Source organism: Mus caroli, chromosome 12 (genome assembly GCF_900094665.2).
Source record: "Mus caroli chromosome 12, CAROLI_EIJ_v1.1, whole genome shotgun sequence".
Lineage (NCBI taxonomy): Eukaryota > Metazoa > Chordata > Mammalia > Rodentia > Muridae > Mus > Mus caroli.
This window is the reverse complement of record NC_034581.1, coordinates 61,083,962-61,094,711: the sequence shown is the minus strand read 5'-3', so window position 1 is coordinate 61,094,711 and position 10,750 is coordinate 61,083,962.

Genomic DNA, 10,750 nt, shown 5'->3' with positions numbered 1-10,750 from the left:
CTCACTTTGTAGACCAGGCTGGCCTCGAACTCAGAAATCCGCCTGCCTCTGCCTCCTGAGTGCTGGGATTAAAGGCGTGCGCCACCACGCCCGGCTACTGATTCCCTCTTAATGCATCTTAATTCGTAATTGATGAACTATAATGAGCTTTAAAACCAGATGTACACTTACTTCTTATGAGTAAAGAGGGATTACAACCCAATTTGACCTGCCATGAAAAATTCATTAGGAAAGTAGCTTCTTTTCTACTAAAAACAAAAAGAAATCAACACATTTTAAACATATTCTGAAACAGTTAATTGAAATTCTAATCTCTGGAACCCTCTGGAGAAAATTTATGTGAATGATGAATTAAAATGTTAAAAATGAGCCAGGCAGTGGTGGCACATGCCTTTAATCCCAGCACTTGGGAGGCAGAGGCAGGCAGATTTCTGAGTTCCAGGCCAGCCTGGTCTACAGTGTGAGTTCCAGGACAGCCGGGGCTACGCAGAGAAACCCTGTCTCGAAAAACAGAACAAAAACAAACAAACAAAAACAAACAAAAAGGTTAAAAATAACACAATTGGACCTGAAATTTACTTGCCAACTTTAATCTCTGCTCCAATGCTCTGTGCCAGTGAAGGCTAGTATCAAATCTACATTTTAAAGGACAAACATATGGACTAGAATAGTCTAAACTTCTTTTCTATAAAGATTACAATACAAGTGATTTCTATTCTTTGTATTTTAAGAAACAAAATGACATCTAATAGGTTTTAAGAAGACATAGAGAAACAAATTAAATAAAACCACCAGAAATAAATGAATTTTTTATTAGGTATATAAATCTTCTGTTCTTTTATTAAGTCCTTCAAAGATTTATTAAATTTTCCCTGATTTGAGAAACACTGCAGAACTGTAATAAAAAAGATGGATGGATTTTAATTCCGTTTTTATAATGATCCAATGGGTTGATTTTAACATTTTGATGTGGAGGATATAGATAGTATAAAAAGGATTTGTTTTTAAATTACATTTTTGAGTATTATAGTAGATCCTTCTTCACATTTAATTGTCATTAGACACTGAGTTTTCTCTTTAATATCTAACTACCAATGATCAATTTTTAAATCCAATGAAGTACAATTGGTACACTTATAAAAAGTTCTTCAAAATCTATCAGAAATAAATTACCAGAAAACATTACCTTCCTATTATATGTATACCTACAGGCACACTAAATAAATAGAATTTGCTCTTTTACTATAATTCTATTTTTTGAGAATGTTCTTTGTTATGCTACTCTGCTAATTTATGAGTAAAACATCTATTTTCCACTAAAATTTAGAGTGTGCTTTCTACAAGGCTCATCTCTTTTTCTGCCACTGCCTGTATGAGTTGTGTGTGAAGGTACGAGTGTTTCACAAAAATTATAAAATTGTATGTTCAGCTTTCTTCTGGGAAGGCAGTGAGTTTCTGTGTCCTGTGATTTGAGGAAGGCACTCATCGGACCCTAGAGCTTTCAGCTTCACTGCTTATTCTTTTGCTCAGGTTGGAGTAAAATATCCTCTTGTCTTCAGTGGCTCACTGTACAGAGAAGTAGAAATGTACCACATAAGAGATTCCTGTTGAAGGCCTTGAGCTTCAAACCTCTCATAAAGTCTTCATTTGGGGATAATAGGCAATAAACAGACACATGAATGTACCTGTTACATGCTCAGGGTGCAGTGAGACTAAAGGATTATGGGAGATTTCTTTTTAAAAAGGTTTGAGTAGTGACCAATATAAAGTGAAAGTTTAAATTGTGTCTTTCTAGTGCACTATACGTTCCTCATGAAGACAATAGGGCTAGGATGAAGCAACTGACAGGCATGGACAATCCAGCTTCTATTATAATTTCAAAGTTGCTGAATGGGCTTTATCTCTGAGTACATTCAGTCCTACTCTGAGGGAGAGCATTGAGCGGCAGTGTTAAAATTTAGTTTGTATTTGTAATGATGATTTGAAGTGTTTGTGAATGACACTTCGAAAGTCTGAAGGTGGGAGTTAGGGCTATAGCTCAGAGAAAGTACTTGCTTTGCAAGTACTGTGTTTAATCTCCAGAGGTTTTTTTCCTTAGTGTATTATTTTATTTTTATTTTTCCATTAGTTTACAAAGTAGTAAGTTTCCTTATGACATTTTAAGTAGGTATTTTCTTTATTTACATTTCAAATGTTATCCCCTTTCCTAGTTTTCTCTTCAAAATCCCCTACGCCCTTCCCCTGCTCCCCAACCCACACACTCCCATTTTAATTTATAAACATACCTGTGTACTCTACTACTTCATTGTAACACTGCTGGCATGCTATTGGAGACTGATAACTCATAATTACCTCACATACTTGAACTCCAGAGACTTTGTGTTCAAAAGTACATGAACCTGTACTATAAGCCCACCAAGCTGAAGAGGCAGCCCGGATAGCAGTGAGCAGTGCCACTGGACTCCTGACTGTTTAAAACTGATCAGTGGCCATGAAGGGAGACTTGTGCTTTCACTGAAGAAAAATATATAAACATAGAAAAAAATTTATGAAGTCGTATAAATATAAAAGAAAACATGGATCCTGTATTTTGAGCAAATGCAGGGCTGTCAATTTGGTATTGAGTAACAGAACTGATTGAGGTTCTGTAATTTGAATTATACAATTCTTGCCTTAATACAATTTCCTTAAACATTGAGAAAAAAGTAAAGTACCCGAGGTGAGTCAGTCATTATGGCTTCTGCTTGTGGTCCCTGAACTTGGGAGGGTGAGGAGAAAGAACTACAGAGAATTAAAGGGCAGCCAAGTTTGATCGGGAAATTCCAGGTTAGCTCTGGCTACAGAGTGAGATTCAGCCTCAAGAAAATGAAACATATTAATAAATAAATCGAAATTGAAAACATTTCAATGGTTTGTGGCTAGAGATGTGTTCACATACTGACAGAATTCTTTGGGTTGGTGGAAGTAAAGGTAATAAGATGCAGTTGGATCTTGAATATGATTTGAAACTGTTAAATGCTTAGATGTGGAATGTGAGAAATAGCCCATTGGTCATACCAGTTCTGAAGGATGAACAGCTGAAGTGATGGAGTTTGCTACCTATTGATAAGACAGATCTGAGAAGGGTATTGTCAGGCTTTCTGTGGACATGGGCAGTTTAAGGTGTCAGTTAGACCTCCAGAAGATTTCGATAGGGCACTGGGTGAAAACCTTTATTCATTGACCCTTTAGCAAGAATGCAGTTTCTAAATCAGTCCCTTTGCCCCATCTTTATTTTTTCCCATGTTATGCTATATGGCATCATCAAGTAACTAAATCAGAAAGGATGGGTTACAAAGGGACAACTCCTGAGTGGAAGTGTGAATTTTTAATCTACCAAGGTACAGGTGAATTTTTAAGGACACAGACTGCATGAAATGACAGTCATGAGCAAAGCATGGATGATAACTGTACCAAAGCTTAAAGGCTGAGTGGAAGCTCTACTGCTTTAAAAACATTGACAATGTTGATTGAGAGAGAAAGAAAGAGAAATGAGTTTCTGGAAGAAGTGCTTACAAGTAGGCACGTTAGCTCAAGTGCCTTTAAAGGCAGCTTCTGAGATAAGAATTAAGAAAGAAAATTTATTTGGGAAATATCTTCAACTGTATTTACTTTATATAAAGTAAAGTATGTATTTAATGGGTTAGTGTGTGGGAAACAGTGCTGTGAATATAGTAAGTGGGCAATAAACATTCACAACTTTTCTTAGTTTTTATTGTCAATATGTTGCAACAAGAGTCACCTGGGTTGAGAGTCACCTCCGTCCTGTGAAGGCTCGATGGGATGCCCCAGTGTAGGGGAATGCCAGGACAGTGAAGCAGGAGTGGGTGGGAGGAGGGGAGTGGGATAGGGGGTTTTTGGATGGGAAACTTGTAAAGGAGATAACATTTGAAATGCAAATAAAGAAAATACCTAATTAAAAAAAAAGAAGGAAAAAAAAGAGGTTTCCCAGATCTGATTGGCCAATTATGGTCCTCTGTGTGGATAATTATTTTGATAATTTATTGATATGGGAGGGCCTAGCCTACTATTGACAGTGACACCTCTGGATAGGTGGCCCTAAGCTGTATCATACAGCTGCGGGAACATGATCTAGAGGGAATATGCTAGAAAACATTATTCCCCAGGGTTTCTGCACCAGGTTCCTGCCTTTAGTTCCTGTGCTCAGTGATGGACTGTGACCTGGAAGTATAAGCCAAGTAAGTCCTTTCTTCTACAAGTTTCTCAAGTTGCTTGTGGTCATGTTCTTGTTCTTGTTGTTTTTAATAAACCAACTAACAGAAAAATAAATAACACAGTTTATCAATGATGACCATTAATAATAATGTAACTACAGAAAGATTTAGCAATTCAGTATCAAATTGTTTCTGGATGTTAATTTTCTAACTAGACTTTTGGCAGAAATACTTTGTATTTTAAATCATCTTTCCTCTCTTCATATACTATGTATTGTGATATGTGATATTATCAGGTAATTAATTCAGAATGATGTGTGGATGATAAGAATTGTTGAGATTTGTTAGGTATGAAATAAGCTAAATCTATTTTTTTGTCTCAATGCTTCATTGCTGGTTTAAAAAGTTCATCTTGGGTTGGAGAGATGGTTCAGTGGTTAGGAGCACTGACTGCTCTTCTAGAGGTCCTGAGTTCAATTCTCAGAAATCTCATGGTGGCTTACAACCATCAGTAATGGAATCTGATGCCCTCATCTTGTGTGTCTGAAGAAAACTCCAGTATACTTATGTAAAATAAATAAATAAATAAATAAATAAATAAATAAATCTAAAAAAAATTGTAAAGTCCCCAAACATTTTTTAAAATCAAGTTTGTCTTTGTGTGTTTGACTGACATCTTAGAATTCTCAAACTGTCCCATGGGATTGTTCAAACTCATTCTAGTCCATCTACCGAATACTTGCTGTCAACTTGTATGGTAGGAAAACTTGGTCTATTCGTAAGCTGTACTGCAATTCAGAGCATAGATCTGTTAAGAACATGTAGAGAAGCAGAGGCCTTTTCTTCCAACTCCTCTATCACTGTTCCCTGAAAACAGGGGTAGGTGCGATGCCTCTACCTTCAGTTTGCACACACCTAAGCACTTTATGTCTAATATTTGGTGCCTTGAAGCTTTCTGCCATATTTCTTACAATACAAAGTGGGCACAAGAAAAGAAATCTGTGTCTTGCTTCTCACATCTTGCTACTGAGAGTGATCAAGGTCTGTTATTCCTAAGTCTAAAAGGTATAGGTAACATCACTATTTTTGTGTAGGACACTCATTTATAAAGGCATTAGTGATCACTAGTACTTCATCAAGTTTGTAGACAACTTGAAAAAATATTTCAGTTGTGTCTATATGTTATTTATAAAAGTATTGACTGTTCTGGAGCTTTTAATATTTATTTTGTTCAGACTCTGTGGGTGAGAGGCAACAGTGACTTAAATGTAACTCAAAATCAGAAAAATTTTCCACTATGAAATAGGCTGGAATGGTTTCTTTAGGATGCTCTGGGATCCCTTAGAAGTGTTAATACCATACTAGAAACCAGGGAAGAACTATTAGCAGACTGAGAATTAGAACTGTGAAGTGAAAATGAGTTGTCATCTACATAGGATGAAATGAAGCAAGAAGAACAGAATGTTGCGTGAAACTTGGCTGAGAAATAATGACTGTAGCCTGTGAGTGAGAGCTGAATAAAGTTAGCAATAAAGATACTATGGAAGAACACGGTAAAGATAGTCAAAGATTTAGCACATGATTGGTTCTATGGCATGAGGACTAAGCATCAATATACTTTATATGAATCTTAGCACAGGTGGCAAAGATGGTAGAGCTGAGAGGAAATTCAGATACTATGCAGGGTAAGTAAAAGTAGACTTTCCCATTCATTCTGGAGATGAAGTGATTGCATCACATTGGGATGGGTTACATTGCTGCTGGTAACTTTGAGAATAAACTTCAAGAGGTATATAGAACTATAAATATTAAAAGCAATATTTAGACATTCTAGATTTAGAGAACAGTGATGTTAAATCAATTGATAAAATATAACTGTAGAGCTGCCATCAATAGAAGATAATGAAAAAAGAAATAAACTAAGGTAACAAGCTTAGTAAATGAGCTTTGAACATGTGCCATTGATTGTTAAAATTCATTGCTTTGCTTCTTTACAACGGATGACACAACAAAACATGGACACAAACTGAGACTAAGCAGAGCTTATGTAATGTGATGTGATGAACAGTTTTGATCCGGCACTACTTGAGCTCGAATGAGGCACTTCAAGATCATTATTTAAAAAACAAAAAAGAAGTGATCATTTAAAAAAAATGAATGTGAGGGGTTGGTTCCTAGAAAGAAAAAATATGATAAAAATTAAGCATCCCCAAGCAATTAACAGTCTTGCAGAGGAATTATAAACTTTTGACAATAAAAAAAAACAAAAACAAAAAAAAACTTTCATAGGGCTGGAGAGATGGCTCAGTGGTTAAGAGCACCGACTGCTCTTCCAAAGGTCCTGAGTTCAAATCCCAGCAACCACATGGTGGCTCTCAACCATCCATAATGAGATCTGACACCCTCTTCTGGTGCATCTGAAGACAGCTACCCTGTACTTAGATATAATAATAAATAAATCTTAAAAAAAATTGGTCCTTTAAAAAAAAACTTTCAGAGAAGAAATGAGACTTTTCTTACAGTATAGATGTTAGACTTGCTCTCTATGTTGTTGGATAAACATATAACATGAGTGGTATTATATTTCAGGATAAAAGACAATATTCTTTCATTTTTATAATATTCATTGTAATTTGTATTAAACATAGGTGAATTGCTTTTAATAATTCAAAAATAAAATGATGAGTGCCATTGTAATTTTAAGGGTTAATTAAATGCAAGTATGAGGATACTGTAAGTTTGATTTTATGTCACATGTCAATGTATGTGGGGTGAAGAAATATTCATGTATTAGGATAATAATTAGTCAGTTATCCCTGAAAACATACAAGTTACATTACGCAAGTTATACTTTGGTACTTAGGAATCTATTTGTATATACTTTTACAAATATGTATGTAACAATAAATAATGATCAAAGAGGTCATGAATTTGAAAGAGAACAAGTAGGATAAATAGGATTTGGAGAGAAGAGGAAGAGACAAATGATAAAAATTACATCATAACCTCAAAAAAAAACAAAAGAAATAATTTTCAAAAAGAAATAGCCTTTTTGTTCACATGCATAATATGCATTAAAACATGTTAATCTAAAAAAGGATTATCCTTCAACATAGAAAATATACTTAATTAAATATTAACTTACTTATATCTGTCTGCATAGAAATTATAAAAGCTTCCTAAATCAGTTTTTATATTAAGGTGTATCATCTCCCAAATTAATAGTCTATCATATACTCCAGATGTGCAAAATATGCTACTTGGTTGGACTAGATATTAACACAGCAAAGAAGGTCAACGCATAAATGAAAATCATATCTGTGATAGAAAAAAAGACAGGGCAAAAGAAAACAAAATCCTAGATGGGATAGAGGGGAAGCTCACCTGGGACAGAGGGGATGCTAATCCAGGACAAAGGAGTTTTCCAGGTGTGAAAAAGCCAGTTGTAGTAAACTGACAGAAACCATGAGAACATGGAAGTGATGATAGCTATGAATGCCTCCACTCTGTGAGACCCCAGGATGTAAGCATCTCACTGTCCTGCTGGAAAAATCTATGGATCACAAAATATTTGACAGGATTTTTAAAGATGAAAGAATAGAGACAAATAGCAGCATCCTTTTGTATCCTGCAATTCTGAAGGAAGGTATCTGGTCTGTGAGCCAGGAAGATCAGAGACCCTGAAAGGCACGAGAGAGCCAACATACCCTGGTGAGAAACCAGAAGGGATATAGAAATACTGACCCTGTGATTTACAAAAGAAACAAGAGTCCAACTTGGAACACCAAACAAAGTGACGGGAGGATACTCGCTGAGGTCACACATTAAAAAAATCTCCAAAAGCAAAGCTTGAGGTGGAGATCTGAACACTAGCATGGAGCTGAGGCAATGGTGGAAACATGATATTTGCCTTGTTTCTCCAACTCTCAGGCTGAGGAAAATACCGACAGTCCTTGAAAAACTCAACAATGGAACGACTCTGGAGCAGATATTAGACGATATAACACTATAAACACTATAATATCTCCAAACTTCAAAACTCTTCTTCATTGACTAAGTAAGAAATGGCCCTGAAATCCATATGCACACACAGCATAGGATCTGACTGGGACACAAGCTTGTATATTTTTAAAATGGTTGTAGAGCATCAGAAGAAAAAGAAATTGAGTCCTGTGAAAAGACAAGAATATCCGACCTCAAGCAGAAGCCGCCTGTGCTCCATTTTAGAGACATTGTGTCCAGGAAAGCCTGACTGTACTGCATGTGGGTGGTACGACAAAGTGTGGTAGACCCTGTGCAAGAAAAACCTCATGCTGAAGGAACAACTCAAGGCAGATTTCTGTGTAGGAATTCAACTCAGCTACAAGAAAGAAGACTGCACACAGCCAGCCTGATCTAACCTGTCTGAACTTTAAAGTCTCAATAAGCCATTCTCTTGCCCTCTGAGTTGACTGAAAGATAGCACAGGGTGTGAAGGAATCGAATCCTTCCCGTAATAATAAAACCTGGCTGGTGTATTTTAATTTTTCATGTTATTGTGGATTTAACTGAAATATCCATATTTACTACATTTTACTAAATGATTTGTTGTTAAATAATTGCTTCTTTTACTGTTCTTTGCTTCTCGCCGTAAGCAGTATTAGTGATCGCATATCCAACTGAAGACTCACACTATAAAGACTCACATCAAAGTTTTATGAAAGTATTGAAGATCAAATGATACATTTTTTCAATCAATGCTTAAATCACAACATAGAAATATTGAAAATTGAAAAGTCATCAAAATAAGCAAATAAAATTTAAGCAAAATCTTATAAGGCTTTAATAATCCAAACATAAGTAAATAACTAAAATGTCAGAAAAAAAGAATAAAATTCAACTTTAATTGTTAATGACTTTAAAGAAGATTGAAGGAAGGCAACAAGGCATGAATAAAGCAAGGAAGTCAATTCAAGTTCTAGATGAGAAAATAGGAAACGTGAAGGATATCAAGATTCTGAAAAGGAATGAAATAGAATCATTAGAAACAAAAACATCAATCAACTCAATTTTACAAAAGGAAGAATGAACCAATGAACGATTGAACAGAAGAAAGAGAGAAGAAAGAAAGAAAGGAAAAAAGGAAAGGACAAAGACAGACAGACAAACAGGCAGACAGACAGACAGACTAGTAGATTAAACAAAACCATGGGTTGAGGAAAACAGGGGTGGAAGACAAAGAAGATAACTAAGATTGTAACACAGCCAGAAAAAAAGCAAATTACAATAAACATCACCATCATATCTGAGAGCCTTGGTACACACATGCAAACTTGGAATACTTGGGAGGAGGAGAATGAACTTTTAAAGGCATAGAAAAACAATTCAACAAAACTATAGCAGCACTTAAGGAAAAATATAGACATGCAAGAAAAGTAATTTAGAATAAAAAATAGATAAAAGAAGAGGAAAGAACCTCTTCAAGATACGTTACCATTAAAATGTTAAATCTGCAGAATGAGAAAAATTCAAAAGCATAATAGAAAAATTCCAAATAACTTATAAAGGCAAGCTAATAACATCACATCTCTCAGCAGAAATGTCCTTGAAAGTAAATAATTGCCAATCAGGATTTTCATATCCAGTAGTTACTTTTAAATCTCAATATAGAGATAAAGACATTTCAAAAACCTCAAATTATAGAACTTTATGACCAACTAATCAGCACTACAGAAAATATTTAATAGAATCTTAAACACAGAAGAAGATCACCATTTCAGTTATTACAGCATTGAACAAAGTTGGTTTCCTGAGAGAAATAGATTAATGAAAGAAAATTAGGAAAGAACTAACAATTTACAAAATTATACAAATAATGGAGACTGAACACACGATCTTTATGGTCAATAAATCACCGAGGGAATCAGGAAGTTTTATTCCTAGAAATAAAATAGAAACTAAAATTCAACTTATGAGCACCTTTGGAGTATATCAAAGGCGGTTTTAGAAAGAAAGTTTATAGCTATGAATAATGCATTAAAATATCAGAGAAATCTCAAATTACCAACCTAGTGATACACTCAAATTCTTGAAAACAGAAGAACAAACTAAACTCAAAATTAAAAGACAGAAAAAAATAAAAAAAAGTCGGGGCCAAACTTAGTGCATGCAAATAAAAATAACAATACAAAGAATTAACAAAACTCCTGTCTATTTTTTTAAAAAGAGATAAGTAGAAGTGAAAAGAAAAGTTAAAAGTATTATAAAATGAAGTGTCAGTTCTTTGGAAAGAAGGAAAATTGGCACACTCTTTTATCAAAAGAAAGATATAACTCCTAGATAAAAAGATAGAAGTGAACTATTACAATAGGTACTAGTATACTTTGGATATTCATTGGGGATATTTTATAAAGCCATTTTAATAACAATAGAAAATCTTAAGAAATAAGATAATTTCCTATATATGTATGATTTACCAAAATTATAAAGAGAATAAAAGTAGCAGATGCAGTTCCACAACAAGCAATGTCATCAAACCTATATAAAAAAGTCTCCTA